Source organism: Pantherophis guttatus, chromosome 5 (genome assembly GCF_059756535.1).
Source record: "Pantherophis guttatus breed Tessera chromosome 5, ASM5975653v1, whole genome shotgun sequence".
Taxonomy (NCBI): Eukaryota; Metazoa; Chordata; class Lepidosauria; order Squamata; family Colubridae; genus Pantherophis; species Pantherophis guttatus.
Window position 1 is genome coordinate 117,554,436 of NC_142067.1, and position 16,990 is coordinate 117,571,425.

Consider the following 16,990-nt stretch of genomic DNA (forward strand, 5'->3'; position numbering starts at 1 on the left):
TAGAGAATGGCTATTGCCTAACTGGTTGGGTTGGCAATATATATAAACCATCAGTGCATGTTTGCAGTCAAAATGTAATGTATAGCTTTAAGACTGTAATGCTGTATTGCATCATACTGTATTCTGATTGGCTAGCTCTGTAGCCAATGTACTTAAGAGGAAGCTTGAATCATGGCTTATTTTTCTTATTATTATTGCTACCTCTGCTCCTCTCTGCCTATTCTCTCTGCGTGATCACTACTTGATCATTGCTACTTGTTGTTTTTCTACTGTTTTACTGATTGTTTTACTGCTGTACTTGTTCCTGTTTGCAACTCCAAAAAGAACTGTTTTATTGCATATGACTACAACAACTGGTAAGAAGACTTTGTTCTTGGAATATCCCTGGATTGACAATTTAACTATCTTTATCTGTGTATGACCTGAATTGTTTATTGGACTTTGCTTTTTATTGGCTTTACTTTTTCCTAAAAGTAAAAGAATATCACAACTCGGTGTGTCTGTGTATTGACAGTGCTTATTCACAATCACCCTCAGTCGTTTCTCATGTGCACAACCTTGTTACTCAAGGGTTACTCTGCAGATATTCCTTAACACAGTGGTTAGAATGCAGTATTGCAGCCTAACTCTGCCCACACCTGGAATTTGATCCTGACCATCTCAAGCTTGACTCAGCCTTCCATCCTTCTGAGGTGGGTAAAATGAGGATCTAGATTGTTGGGGGCAACATGCTGACTCTGTAAACTGCTCAGAGAGGACTATAAAGCACTATGGAGTGGTATATAAGTCTAAGTGCTATTGCTATTTAAAAACTCTAAACTGGTAGAAAGGGAAAAGGTCTGATTTGAATGTTTGATGAAACACAATTTACTTTTTCTTACCCTGAAACTCAGTGTGGAGATGCCAGCTTATCATATTTCTTTCTTGGGGCATGGATGAGGTTTGTCTCCTCAGCTGCACATTCAGCCCAGGAAGAGTAAAACTCTCCTGGTACAGGGGTGAAATCCAACAGGTTCTAGAAGAACCGGTAGTGGAAATTTTGAGTAGTTTGGAGAATCGGCAAATATCATCTCTGGCTGGCCCCAGAGTGGGGTGGAAATGGAGATTTTGCAGTATTCTTCTTCTGGAGTGGGGTGGGAATGAAGATTTTGCAGTATCCTTCCCCTGCCATGCCCACCAAGCCACGCTCACCTAGCCACACCCACAGAACTGATAGTAAAAAAAATTGGATTTCACCACTGCCTGATTGTTTAAGCAGAACCTGGACAGAATCTATTCCCCCAAATTGGGTACCATTCCTGGGCAGGCAAGGTGAGACACCCTATAAAGTCTCTTTTTGTGCCTTGCTTGCCTTCACCTTAAATGAACCAGGCTGTCACCGGAAGGCAATGAATCCACTCACCAGCCTGTTCGGATAGTTTGGATTAATAATAGAAACATATGTGTGATGTTTCCTCTCTGTCCGGAAAGCATTCGGGTGTGAAATACAGTACTGCTGTTACCCGAACGAGACTGCTGTGTGCAAAACCTCCAATTTTCTAAGTAAATCTGAGATCAAATTATACCTCAGCCTATCAGAACCAAGGTGCTTTAACTATTGATTGCAGTTATTTCTTCACTCTCCTTTGACCATAATGGATGCTACTCACCAATTTTTATTGAAGGTGTTATTATCAACCTCTCCTATCAAATCTAACGTATACCTTTTTGTCTGAAGAGGTAAGGAAGGCACCTGGCATTAAGAAGCAGAGCTAAACAGACCCAGTTTCCTCGTAGCTGAGATACCTACAGAATGATCCATTAGCAGTGTTTCCTTCACTCAGGTTGATATTTGAAACTTCTTCCCCCATCTCTGTCCAAAAGGTGCTTTTTCAAGAGGCAACTGGACTTCCTTGTTTTTCTTTGAAGACATTTCGCTTCTCATCCAAGTGGCTTCTTCAGCTCTGACTGGATGGTGGGGAATGGAAGGATTTATATTCCTTCCAGACAGCTGGTCATTTGCATTCTTTTAGGGAGTCATAAGGGATGTGGTGGCTCAGTGACTAAGATGCTGAGCTTGTCGATCGAAAGGTTGGCAGTTCAGCGGTTCGAATCCCTAGTGCCGTGTAATGGGGTGAGCTCCCATTACTTGTCCCAGCTTCTGTCAACCTAGCAGTTCGAAAGCATGTAAAAAAAATGGGGACCACCTTTGGTGGGAAGGTAACAGCGTTCCGTGTGCCTTTGGCGTTTAGTCATGCCAGCCATATGACCACGGAGACGTCTTCTGACAGCGCTGACTCTTCGGCTTTGAAACGGAGATGAGCACCGCCCCTTAGAGTCGGGAATGACTACCACATATGTGCGAGGGGAACCTTTACCTTTTAAAGGCTACTTGGAGGTTTATCTGTGTCCTCAGAGTAACTCAGTAGTGCAAATGGGTGTGGAGCAGTGGTGGATTGCCCCCAGTTCGCACCGGTTCTATAGAACCAGTAGTAAAACTGGTGGAAGGCTCCGCCCACTGACCCCGACGTCATCAAAATGCTTCTGCGCATGTGCAAATGCTTCTGCACTTACGCAGAAGAGCGTGCATGCTTCACTAGCACATACGCGGCCCCATTGCGAAACGGTAGTAAGAGTAAGTAGAACTCACCCCTGGTTGTTCTGCCCCAGCTCCGGATTCCCAAGGATTGTGACACACACCAATGGTCCTTATCAAAGTTATAACGTACCAAGGATAAACAAAGTCCGGCAAAGGTTGGCAACCAGCCCAGAAAACAAGATACGATAAGACACTCACTATCCAAAATGCTCTGTAATAATTACATGCTTTTTCCAGCAAGAAATTACTAACTGCGTGCGATTTAAATAGGCTAAGGCCAATTATCCTCAAACCTTACTCTCGAGGAGTAAGGAGGAGTACCTCCTTCTCCTGAGTAGCCACTCCTGTCTTTTGGCAGCCCTGCGTGCTCAAGCATTGAGGAGAGGCTCCTCCAATTTGCTCTCTCCACTGGGAGGAGCCTCTGGAGGTTCTGAAGGCCCTGGCTGAGTTTCTGCCTCTGGCACCACATCCTCTTCAGCCTCCTCGCTGTCCGACGCGAGCGCCGGCTGCGCAGGCTGCTGGCGCAACCCCACACCAGCCTCCTCATCGTCGGGATCAGCCATGATCCGCGCAGGCCTGCTGGCAGGCCACAACACTGGTGTGGAGCCTTCTTGCATTACTAGGTGACCCTGAGGGCTCAGATAAACCTCCAGGTGGCCTTAATGACATGCTAAAAGGATGCAAATGAACAGCTGTCTGCAAGGAATATAAATCCTTCCATTCCCCACCATCCAGTCAGGGCTGAAGAAGCTTCTTGGATGAGAAGTGAAATGTCTTCAAAAGAAAAACATAAAAGTCCAGTTGTCTCTTGAAAAAGCACCTTTGGGACAACTGTGATCTGGATGACTGAGAACCTCCATAGACTTCCCCATCTGTGTTCACTTTGTGTCCCTCCATCCCATCCGTGAATACCTACATTCCAGCAGGCAGACAGGAAGTTATCCTGTAAAAGTTACTCTTGCAAGAAATGTGCTGTTTAGGAAAGCACTTGAAGAATGGTTGGATATAGCCAAAGCCTGCCTCAACTGGTTGACTTGGCCATTCAAAAACTACTAACCGGTGGCATCTCCTGGGCACCCAGAAGGATCAAACTTTGCCCCAATATTCTGCAGGTCAGGAGCTGGGGTGAACTCCAGCAGGCTCTAACAGTTTCTGGAGAACCAGCAGTGGAAAGTTTGAATAGTTTGGAGAACTGGCAAATACCACCTCTGGCTGGTCCCAGAGTGGGGTGGAGATGGAGATTTTGCAATATCCTTCTCCCAGGAGTGGAGAGGGAATGGGGATTTTGCAGTATAATTCCCCTGGAGTGGGGTGGAAATGGAGATTTTGCACTATCCTTCCCCTGCCACATCCACCAAGCTACGCCCATCAAGCCACACCACACCCACCAAGTCACACCCACAGAACCGGTAGTAAAAAAATTTGAATTTTACCTCTGGTCAGGAGGCAGAAGCCAAATCCCTTGGCATAAACTGGGCATATGTTGTGGGCCTTATAATATTGACTTATGACCATAATTGAACCCAAAATTTCCATTGCTAAGCAAGTCAGTTATTAAGTTAATGTTGCCTATTTTACAGCTTTTCTTGCCATAGTTGTTAAGTCAATCACTGCAGTGCTTAAGTTAGTAACATGGTTGTTAAATGAATCTGGCTTCCCCATCGACTTTGCTTGTCACAAAAGGGGATCACATGACCCCAGGATCCTGCAACCATCATAAATTTGAATCAGTCGCCAAGCATCCAAGTTTTGATCATGTGACCATGGGGATGCGGCAATGGTCGTAAGTGTGAAAAATGGTCATAATTCACTTTTTTCAGGGCCGTTGTAGCTTCAAAAGGTCACTACAGGAATAGTTGTAAGTCAAGGACTACTTGTATCCAAAATTCCCTCCATTTCTGAGACATGCTCCTGAGCAGCCCTAAAGTTCAAAATACGTTGGTTTTCATAATGCCCACAGACCTTTATTGTTCCTGAGGAGAATCTATAAAATAATATCGAATATTTTCATATGGCAGTGTTCTTCATTCCGTTCTTCGTGCCGCCAATACATTTTACATCTTTTAATCCCCTTTAATTGGAAATATATTGCATGTTATCGTTCTGAACTTCTGGAAACCTCCAGGAACAGGAGAGATTGAAATTCTGTGGTAATAGGTTTTCTCAGCATAAAGAAAGGACCTTAATTCAAATGACAGCAAGAAAAGAACAGCTTTGATTTGGTAAAAGGTTAGAATCCTGCCGGAATAAAGGGAACCCAATATTCAAAAAAGAAAATCTTCACTTGTTAGAACTACCACAAATGCTCTGAAGAGCTCACTTTTAACTCTTCAAAAAATGGTTTTCTTGGACTTCTGTTGAAGATGAGAGAAAGAGAGAGAGAGAAAGAGAGACACACAGAGAGAGACACAGAGACAGACAGACACAGAGAGAGACAGAGAGAAAGAGAGAGAGAGACACACACACAGAGAGAGAAAGAGAGAGACAGAGAGAAAGAGAGACAGACAGAGAGAGAGACACAGAGAGAAAGAGACAGACAGACAGACAGAGAGACAGAGAGACACACAGAGAGAAAGACACACACAGAGAGACACACACACACACAGAGAGAGAGACAGAGAGAGACAGAGACAGAGAAAAAGAGAGAGACAGAGAGACAAAGAGAGAGAGACACAAACGTATACAGAGAGAGAGAGAGAAAGAAAGAGAGAAAGAGAGAGAGACAGACAGACAGAGACACACACACACAGAGAAAGAGAGAGAAAGAAAAAGAGACAGAGAGACAGAGACACACACAGAGAGAAAGAGAGAGATAGAGAGAGACAGAGACAGAGAGACACACAGAGAAAGAAAGACAGAGAGAGAGACAAAGAAAAGAGAGACACACAAACATATACAGAGAGAGAGAGAACAATTACTATATCGAGTTAGTTGACTTCCTTCCAAATATAAGATTTTTATTGTGCTTTATTGATCACATTGCTTTGTATTTCCATTGCCATTATTTATATAATATTTTGAAAGACATAAGAATCCTGCATATACTTATTTTTTTTCTGTCTGCAAATGATCACACATGCACTAGTACAGGCAGGAGTGTGAAAGTTGAAGATTTAAATCTTTTACCCAGGACCGCCTTATGTACCTATCATTAAATCATAAACCAGAACCAAATCCCAAAGGAATCTGCAGAGTCAGAGGTGAGAGGAGTACTCATGATGTACCTGGTTTGGATAATGAAACATCTGCCGGAAAACAAACAAGCTCAGAGAGAGCACCAGGGACTCCTCAGAGGAATCCATGGAACGTGACCCAAAGATTCAAGATGGCAGCCACAATGGTGTGATCAAAGCTCTTGACTTTTTGACCATGTCTTGTGGTCCCTCATTTAAGCAAAACAATGCCTTGCTTTAGATGTAAAATGATTCACCTATTTTTGAATCATGACTACTCGAATGTTTTTTTTTAAAAAAATACGTCAATGAAGGCTACCTAGATCTGTACTGTGGATAAAACAATTTCCCTTCTGAAAATTTAAATTCTTCTGCACCTCAGATCCATTGTTGGAATGCCACTCAAACTAAGGGTAGGTTGAAGAGAATTTTTGAATATACATTTCATAAAGATGGAAATCAGTGGTAGGTTGCCCCCGGTTCGCACCGGTTCTATAGAACCGGTAGTAAAACTGGCAAGAGGCTCCGCCCACTGACTTTGATGTCATCAAAATGCTTCTGTGCACGTGCAGAAGAGCGCACGTGTGAGCAAAGCAAGCGCACGTGCGCGCGCAGCCCCATCGCAAACCGGTAGTAAAGGTAAGTAGAACCCACCCCTGATGGAAATGTCTTTCCTTTCAACTCACCAAGCTTGGCGGAGTTGTTTTCATTCTCCAGATCCTATCTATTTGACATCTTCACTTTGTGGGAGTCCAGAGTCATGTTTCTCTGTTGCTATATTTCCTCTGGCACCCACATATCTGAGATCTAGATGGCCCCCATCCTGTCAGCCTTTCCCAAACCTTTAAAGACTGGTTGTCCTTATAGGCATTTGGGCCAGAACTTAAATGAGTCCTTCTGTCTGACTGTTATTGCTTCAGTTGTTTCCAAAAGAATGGACACTAGGCCTGTGCTATGGAATGGCTTCCAAATACCGTTTTTAGGAATTGTTACCGGGTTTAATCCAGGGGTGAAATGCTCCCGGATCGGACCGGTAGCGATCTTGGCTGTTGGTTCGGCGATCCAGTAGCAATGGCAGAGCGAAGCTCCGCCCACCCGCCCAGGTGTCATTACATACTTTTTTTTTTTTTAAATTTGATTTATATGCCGCCCTTCTCCGGAGACTCAGGGCGGCTTACAATGCGCTAAGCAATAGCCTTCATCCTTTTTGTATATTTATACAAAGTCAGCTTATTGCCCCCACAACTGGGTCCTCAATTTACCTACCTTAGAAAGGATGGAAGGCTGAGTCAACCTTGAACCTGGCGAGATTCGAACCTGCAGTAATTGCAGGCAGCTGGTCTTAATAACAGGGTGCTTTAGACCACTGTACTACCAAGGCTCCTTTAACCAGGAAGTAATGTGTTTTTTACCTTCTGCACATGCGCAGAAGGTTTTATGCACGTGCAGAAGGTCTGCATGTGATATGCGCACCCGAGCACTTCTGAACCGGTAAGGAAGGTAAGTAGATTTCACCCCTGGTTTAATCCTGTACACTGACTAGGGTCACCTTGAGGTAGCTAGCTAGGTAGCTACGTCAATTGCCAAATACATAAATAAATAAGTGCACATTCAGAGTTCATTGTAAGAGTAATTATCTGTTTTTGGACTGCCAAATGAATGAGGGAAATGGCTCGGAACCAACATTGACTTCATTGCCCTTTCTGGTGCCAGAAATACTGGAATGACCTGAAGAAGTTGTGAAGGAACAAAGCTTTGGCTTCTACCAGCTTCTGTCAAAATCATCGTCACATTTTTGGTTTGAGCAGAAAAATGATCCAGGAGAATATGCAGCCCCACCGTAGTCCAAATGCATCAAATTAGATTGTTCAGTCGTACTGAAATATTTTTTTCTTTCCACATTACTGGATAAAACAGCCAGAGCTCTTCCTATAGCTCAGCTATCCATAGTCATGGCAACATTCCCATATATGCAGAGAGGGACAGTTCCATGCAGATGGTCGCAAACTCGTTTCACTGCCATTTATTTGTTACTAAACATTCAAGAATTTGAAGAGCTGCCGTCCCAAAACATCTGCAGTGCACCAAAGACTTGAGGCTATTCTTTCTGAGAAACTGGTATTGTGTTTTGGATAATTAGATGCCAGTTTTGCTGGCCAAACAGCTGAGAAGTTAGGAAACACATCTTTGGCGATGTCTCCGTTCAACATAAAAATATTAAATGGATCCACTCACACCCAGATGGATTGGAATGTCATGTTTGTAGTAGCACAGGAGTTATCCAGAAGGTAGCAGCTGAGACACTTTTTCCATCACAGGTTCCATCATCAAACAGAGCCTTGGTGGCGCAGCAGACTGAAGTGCTGTTAAAGTAGCACTAAGCTGCCAGCTGCCTGCAATTACTGAGAGTTCAAATCTCACCAGGCTCAAGGTTGACTCAGCCTTCCATCCTTTCTAAGGTAGGTAAAATGAGGATCCGGATTGTGGGGGCAATAAGCTGACTTTGTATAAAAAAAGAACACCGCTTGGGGTGGGGGGAAGCCCTACTAAGCAGGTATATTGCTTAACACATTGTAAACCGCCCTGAGTCTTTGGAGAAGGGCGGCATATAAATTGAACCAATAAATAAATAAATAAATAAATAAATAAATAAATAGATAGATAGATAGATAGATAGATAGATAGATAGATAGATAGATAGATAGATGGATAGATAGATTTTCCTTCAGGAGAAATTGTATGAGGTACATACGTTGGTCCATTCCTTCCCCTGAAAGGTTACAGAGGCAAGAGAAGGAGAAGACTTTATTATGTCATGGATGGTGCCTGCTACCTTGAAGGAGGTGAGCCTGATCTCTTTCAAACAGAGCAGGACCTATAAGGACTTTGAGCGCCAAAGAATCAAGGCCTTTGAACTATGGTGCTGGAGAAGACTCCTGCGAGTCCCTTGGTCTGCAAGGTGATCAAACCGGTCAGTCCTAGAGGAGATGAACCTTGACTGCTCTTTAGAAGGCCAGATCCTGAAGATGAAACTCAAATACTTTGGCCACCTAATGAGAAGAAAGGACTCACTGGAGAAGAGCCTAATGCTGGGAAAGATTGAGGGCAAAAGAAGAAGGGGATGACAGAGAACGAGGTGGCTGGATGGAGTCACTGAAGCAGTGAGCTTAAATGGACTCTGGGGGATGGTAGAGGACAGGAAGGCCTGGAGGGACGTTGTCCATGGGGTCATGATGGGTCGGACACAACTTCGCAACTAAGAACAACAACATAGCTAAATAACTTTCTATCAAGATCTTGGGAAAGTGGTTGGCGGTCGGTTTCAAAACTTCTTGGAGCAGAGATCCATTCCAAGTTTAGTTTCAAACTGGTGTTGGAGGCTAGAATAGTCTTGAAGGCTCTGATGAAAGCACAAGGGAAGGGTGACCTTCTGAATCTTTCATCAGCTTTTGATACCATCATCTTTGACCTCTTGCTCTCGAATCTCTGAATAATGCATACATTGGGCCAAAAGGCCTTAAGTTTCTTCTTCTTAACGAAACCTTAACTTCTTAATGAAACCTTCTTAAGTTTCATTTTCCTTGGATTTAGAAGCATGAGTGGAAATTGCCATCCTGTCAATTGCTCTTCTATTGACTCAACATTAGCATGTTTTCTTCCATGGAACTTCTAGATTCAAAAACTCTGTTTCTCTCAGTGAGTAGAACAGGCAGTTGATAAAAAACAACAACCGAGGATGCTCAGATTTCAAACATTCTGACATAAGAAGGAAAACCACTTACTTTGGGATTAGACTAGAGCCTCGGTGGCTCAGTGGTTAGTGTGCAGTACTGCAGGCTACTTCTGCTGTCTGCCGGCTGCCTGAAATTTAGCAGTTCAAATCTCACCAGGCTCAAGGTTGACTCAGCCTTCCATCCTTCCGAGGTGGGTAAAATGAGGACCCAGATTGTTGGGGGCAAGATACTGACTCTGTAAAACTGCTTAGAGAGCTATGTAAAGTGGTATGTTGTGGTCTGTTGTGTGGATGTTTGGGTGGTTTAGGGGTGGGGAATTGTGGTGGGTGGGAGTGTGTTTGGGGATTGTTATGTGTGTTGGACCTGGTCTTTGGGTGTTAAGTGAATTTCGTTGTATGGGTATACTGTGTATCCACGTACAATGACAATAAAGTTATTTATTTATTTATTTATTTATTTATTTATTTATTTATTTATTTATTTATTTATGTCTAAGTGCTATTGCTATTACATAAATAGTTACAACAATTAAGTCTTTCCCTGTGAAATGATATTTATCCCTCTGCCCTCCCTTACTCAATCTTGTTTCATTCCAGCAGCCTCTTCATTCATTGACAAGCTCTTTTCAGAGCCAGGAAAGACATCCAACAAGATGACGTTTTCCATATGGTTGTCATATTTGTGACCAAAAACACAAACCTTGAGAGATTTGTTGGGCTTGTTCTTTTTTCTCACACCCACGGGGCTTTTGTCGCCAGCCAATAAACATGCCTTTGCAAAACCACAACGTTAGACGGTCCTCGAAGAGAATCTTAGGAAGCCTCCATTTGTTTTAAGGGCATACAGGTTGGTGGGGTGCAGGGGTGGCCTTCAAAAATTTTAGCAAGGGGTTCGCTGCCTGGTTGCTGGGTGGGCGTGGCCATGGTGGGCGTGGCCTAGTTGGCCTCCTGCACCACAGCGGGGGGGGGGGGGTGGGTGTTTTTGCCCTCCCTGGGCTCTGGAGGCTTTCCTTGAGCCTCCAGGAGGCCAAAAACGGCCTCCCCAGGCTCTGGAGGCCCTCCGGAGGCCAGAAACAGGCCTGTTTCCAGCCTTTTCGAACTTCTGGTATGCCCATTTTTTGCCCTCCCTGAGCCTCCGTGCACACCTTGCACTTACCTATATCCAAAACGGGCCGTGTGGGGACTCCTGGGAGGGGCAAGACGGGTGGGTGGTGCCAGCCAGGAGTGGGATTTGGGGGTTCTCCGAACTGCACAGAATCTTAGCTAGAGGTTCTCCCGAACCCCTGCGAACTCCCAGCAGCCCCACCCCTAGTGGAGTGTCTTTTGCCCCACTCCCAACCGCTTCTCATCATTTGACTTTTTTTCCTTGATTCTTTTTCAGCTCAGGAGTTTATTCATGTGGCAGAAGAGCTTCTGCTCTGCTTCTAAGGAGGGCATGGGGGGGGATGCTCCCTGGTCTTCTTTCCAAAGATGGGCAGTGCCAACTTACCTTCCCTAAACCACAAGACATGACAACCTATAGAGTGGCCCAGGGAAAGAATGTCTGTATTTCTCTTTGAAGGCTAGCACTCTCTGTCTCAGCATTTTCCTGTTCTTTTCCACTGGGTGTAGAAAGAAGCAGAGGTTAGATCCACATCCTGGATCTTTACCCAAGCCAATCCAATCCCAACATCAGATTTCCTTCCTTCCTTCCTTCCTTCCTTCCTTCCTTCCTTCCTTCCTTCCTTCCTTCCTTCCTTCCTTCCTTCCTTCCTTCCTTCCTTCCTTCCTTCCCTTCTTCTTCTTAGAATAGAATAACAAAGTTGGAAGGGACCTTGGAGGTCTTCTAGTCCAACCCCCTTCTTAGGCAGGAAATCTTACACCACTTCAGACAAATGGTTATCCAATCTCTTCTTAAAAACTTCCAGTGTTGGAGCATTTACACCTTCTGGAGGCAAGTTGTTCCACTGATTAATTGTTCTCACTGTCAGGAAATTTCTTCTTAGTTCTAAGTTGCTTCTCTCCTTGATTAGTTTCCACCCATTGCTTCTTGTCCTGCCCTCAGGTGCTTCAGAGAATAGCTTGACTCCCTCTTCTTTGTGGCAGCTCCTGAGATATTGGAACACTGCTATCATGTCATCCCTGGTCCTTCTTTTCATTAAGCTAGACATACCTAGTTCCTGCAACCGTTCTTCATATGTTTTAGCCTCCAGTCCCCTAATCATCCTTGTTGCTCTTCTCTGCATTCTTTCTAGAGTCTCCAGATCTTTTTTACATCGTGGCAACCAAAACTGAATGCAATATTCCAAGTGTGGCCTTACCAAAGCATTATAAAGTGGTATTAACACTTCATGTGAACTTGATTCTATCCCTCTGTTTATGCAACCTAGAATTGTGTTGGCTTTTTTGGCAGCTGCTGCACACGGCTGGCTCATATTTAAATGGTTATCCACTAGGACTCCAAGATCCCACTCACAGTTACTACTATTGAGCAAGATACCATATATACTGTACCTGTGCATTTTCTTCTTCTTCTTCTTCTTCTTCTTCTTCTTCTTCTTCTTCTTCTTCTTCTTCTTCTTCTTCTTCTTCTTCTTCTTCTTCTTCTTCTTCTTCTTCTTCTTCTTCTTCTTCTTCTTCTTCTTCTTCTTCTTCTTCTTCTTCTTCTTCTTCTTCTTCTTCTCCTCCTCCTCCTCCTCCTCCTCCTCCTCCTCCTCCTCCTCCTCCTCCTCCTCCTTCTTCTCCTTCTTCTCCTCCTCCTCTTCCTACTTCTCCTCCTCCTTCTCTTTCTTTCTTTCTTTCTTTCTTTCTTTCTTTCTTTCTTTCTTTCTTTCTTTCTTTCTTTCTTTCTTTCTTTCTTTCCTATCTCATTATCTATTTATAAAATTTATTTGCTGCCCATCTCGCAATCCCATGACTCTGGGCAGTTTACAACATTGAAAAACATTGAAATCATTCATTATAAAAGCACAGCAATTAAAAACCTTAACGGATGAAATCAAGGAGGCAAAGAAGGGAGCCAGACACAAGGAGGGGAGAAAAGATGGCATTGAACTTTAATTAGTCAACCACTTCGAGTATGAAGCTCCACCATTAGACACCTCCCCCCAAACTATATCTTTTGAAATGTCAGGAAGCTGAGAGCCAATCTCACCTCAGGGGTAAGGTGTCCCAGAGGGCAGGGAAGCAGAGAAGGCTCTTCTTCTGGATCCCGCTAGCCAAAATTCCTGACAGAATTCCTGACTGACAGAATCCACAGTATTCCCCCTTTGCTGGTTCGAGTCCCATCAGGGTGAGAAAGTTCCTCAAGTAGACTGCAGAATTTGGGCTTGGCTAGTCTAAAGAAAAGAAGAATTAGGGATGACATGAAAGCAGTATTCCAGTATTTGAGGGGCTGCCACAAAGAAGAGGGGGGCAAATTATTTTCCAAAGCACCAGAGGGCAGGACAAGAAACAATGGATGGAAACTAATCAAGGAGAGAAGCAACCTAGACTTAAGGAGAAACTTCCTAACAGTGAGGACAATTAACCAGTGGAACAGCTTGCCTCCAGAAATTGGGACAGTGGTGGAATTCAATTTTTTTTCTACTGGTTGTGTGGCCGTGGCTTGGTGGGCGTGGCAGGGAAAGGATACTGCAAAATCTCCATTCCCACCCCACTCCAGGGGAAGGATATTGCAAAATCTCCATTCCCACTCCACTCTGGGGCCAGTCAGAGGCGGTATTTGCCGGTTCTCTGAACTACTCAAAATGTCCATTACCGGTTCTCCAGAACTTGTCAGAACCTGCTGAATTGCACCCCTGCTTTGGAACCACAATGACCTGGAACTTGCAGAGACAACTACTCTCCTTGGTGTTTAAGGTGCCCTCTTTTTTCTTTGCATCCTGCCAGTATTTCATGAAGACAGCCATCTTCTCTATTGGTCTGGCTGAAGCCACTGAATCCCATCCAACAATACATCAAAGCATTTTCCTGATTAGGAAGTTGATGAGAGAACTCTTGGCATCTTAGCCTTGAACTTCTTTGTCTCAGCACGTTTTTGTCCCACTTAACTCCCCCTTCTAGCTCCAAGGAACAGGGCCAGCTGAAGATTGGCTCTGCTGTTTCTCAAGAAGGCGAGATACTCACCAAGCAGCTCAAAATATTCCCTTTCATCCGACTCCGGGCTGCTAAAGCCCACATCCACACTTTCCTTTTTAAAATGGCATGCTAGAGAAAACGTTTCGGAAAACTTCACACAGAAATCTTTAAACCAACGACGTTATCCAGGGGTAGGTTATTTTTAAAACTGGAGGAGAAATTTGCCTTCTTAGCCAACAATGCCCTCCCTTAGCCAACTTTATGGAACTAGCTGTAAACAAGATTATTTTGACCACTTCTCACGCATTACTGCAGCAGTAATTCACTCTGCAGTCGCTTAATGTGGGCTGCAGGGCATGGAAGGCAATTGAAGAACATTCTAAGAGCAACATTTCTCTTGGAATCATATCATGTGCTAGTGGTGGAAACCTCTCTTTTCCTTCCTTCCTTCCTTCCTTCCTTCCTTCCTTCCTTCCTTCCTTCCTTCCTTCCTTCCTCCCTCCCTCCCTCCCTCTCTCCCTCTCTCCCTTCTCCTATCTCCTCCCTCCTTCTTCCTTCCCTCCGTCCCTCCTTTCCTCCCTCCCTCCTTTCCTCCCTCCCTCCCTTCTCCTCTCTCCTCCCTCCTCCTTCCCTCCCTCCCTCCCTTCCTCCTCCTCTCTCCTCCCTCCTCTCTCCTCCTTCCTTCCTTCTCCTCTCTCCTCCCTCCTCCCTTCTTCCTTCCCTTCCTCCCTCCTTTCCTCCCTCCTTCCCTCCTTCCCTCCCTCTCTTCCTTCCTTCCCTTTCCTCCCTCCTCCCTCCTTCCTCCTTCCCTCCTTCCTTTCCTTCCTCCCTCCTTCCTTCCCTCCCTCCCTCCCTCCATCCTTTCCTCCCTTCCTCCTTTCTCTCCCCTCCCTCCCTTTCCTGAAAGGCTGAAGAAGCTCCAGGAGATTACAAAATGAATAAAGATGCCCTAAAATAAAAATAGAGAGCAGAATACAGAGGTTGTCTGCCTTGATTTGGGGTACCTGATGGCATATACTGTAACTATATTCTGGACAAAAAAAAAATCTTATATTGACACCAATCTAATAAAGAATTTCTTAAAACTTCAATGAAGAATAGAGATAGAGATAGGAAGTCATGTTTTTCTCCCCCTATTCCCACTCCCCCAAAACAGAATTTGTTAGCTTAACAACCATTGGCAAATGCCTGACTCATTTGCCACTGAAATGTTGTGGCTTTGTAACTGGCCATCCAACCTCATTACAGCAATTTTCTGGAAACCTTCTCTGCGAAACTGTTACGTTTGGATTTAATGAAAGAAAACCACAAAAAACATCCACAATGATATGAATCACAGCCTTACAGATCAATGTTAGCCAGATATTCTGACATTCACCCTTGTCCCATTAATCTGATGGACCCAATCCATCTTTTCAAGGCAGATGGATATTCAACATTGGTCTTAACTGCATATTCTGTTGGTTTCTTGGAAACGTTACACTGGAACCAGCTAAAGACATTACTGTACTTCTTATTAATTCTTTGATTGATTAAATATTAGTGCAAAGACTCCTTCTTTCAACTCCTTCAGTCTACCCTCCTTTCCCTTGGGTGTTTTCATTTGCTACACATGGGCTTTAGGAAATAAAATGTGGGGTTTTTGCGCTCCCAGAAAAAGTTTCCACCCCGAAATGTTTGGCTGCAGAGAAGAGCATAAATGTGTCAAAGCAATCCATAAATCATGTTCCTGACCAAGTGAGGTTGAAACTGGCAGGCTGTAGTTGCGGGGGTGTGAAGGGAAAAGGAATCGCTCCTGAGATTCACGGGGTTGAATTTGGCTCAGTTATCTGCGCTGTCCCAGGAAACTCTGCCAACATCCATCAGAAAGACTGAATGCTGCCAGTGGAAACTCCTTAAAAATTAAACAAAGAATCTGCTGCTTTCCAATATGACAGGAAAGGCATAAAAACCCAGTGTGCTTTTGTGCCTTGGGAAATTGCTTTCTGGGATTTCTCCGACAAGGTGACCGTCCATGACATCATAACTCTGGGAGATTAAGTGCTACTGAAGTTGGCCATTGATTTTCTTAAACCTCTATTACCGTCATATTATTCGAAAGTGGCGTTTGTTTAATGTCAAAACTCCGGCGAGATGATTGTCTCCCTTCGGAAAGGCACGGGGATACAGACACACCACGATTTTCATTTGTGAGGGTTTTCAATCTGCGGCATTTTGGAAAGGATTAACAGCAGGGCTGGGAAGTCAGCAAAGGTTCGGCTGAAGGTGGAATGAATTGAAGGACGTGTTGGCAATGGCTATATTTGCTCTTCGCAGAGGACCAAATGGTCATTGGGGGTAATTGCTTCCTTGTAAATCAAGGACAGGCAATGGAGGGAAGGGAGCATGTTTGCAGGCCAGCTTCTTCTTCAAAAGTGAAAGGTTTTAAGCACTATCAGGTGGGGAAATTCACTAGAGAAAGCTATTATGTTGGGAAGAGTAAGCGGTAAAAGGAAACTGGCCCTCAAAGAATACAACCGTGGCTGCACACCATCAAAACTGACACCAGCCGAAGCATAGAACAACTCAAAGAAGTAGCGCAAGATCGGAAGATGTGGAAAGACCTGGCCCAAACAATCACCACGAGTCGCACACAACTGAATAGATAACATCATCATCATCATCATCATCATCAATCATCATCATTTTGATTTTTTTTGTTTGGTAATTGCACTGAAAGCATACTTTCTGATTCAAATGAATTTAATTACCGTATTTTTTGGAGTATAAGACGCTCCGGGCTATAAGATGCACCTACCTTTTTTGGGGAGGAAAACAAGAAAAAAAAATCTGCTTCTGCCTCCCAGTAATTTGCCTCCTTGCAGCAAACAGCCTGCTTTAGTTTCATTTTCATTTTCAGCACAGCCTGATTAGCACAAGGAGAAAAAAAATCTCCCTCCTTGCAGCAAACAGTGGAGGCCTGCGCTGCAATAGGCAATGGCAATCCCTGCAGCCTGAAACAGCTGAGGGTCGGGAAGCTGATCCAACCGACAATAAACTGCTTGTACTAATCAGGCTGTGCTGAAGGTGAAAGGGGCTGTTTGCTGCTTGCTGCTTGCTGCTTGCTGCAAGGACGTAAATTGCTGGGAGGCAGAGGCCAAAGGATGGGGGACAGCGGGTGGGCAGGACTACATTCAGTGTATAGGACACACCCAGATTTTCACCCTCTTTTAGGGGGGGGAAGTGCATCTTATACTCTAAAAAGTATGGAAAGTCCCTTTTCCTGGCTTGGAAGATGAGCCTGATCATGGCACCAAGATTCTTTTCTAGAGGTCTATGGAGATTCTCAGCCATCCAGGTCATGGTTGTCCCAAAGGTGCTTTTTTCAAGGGGCAATTGCACTTTCTTGTTTTTTCTTTGAAGGTGTTTCACTTCTCATCTAAGAAGCTTCCTCACCTCTGACTGGAT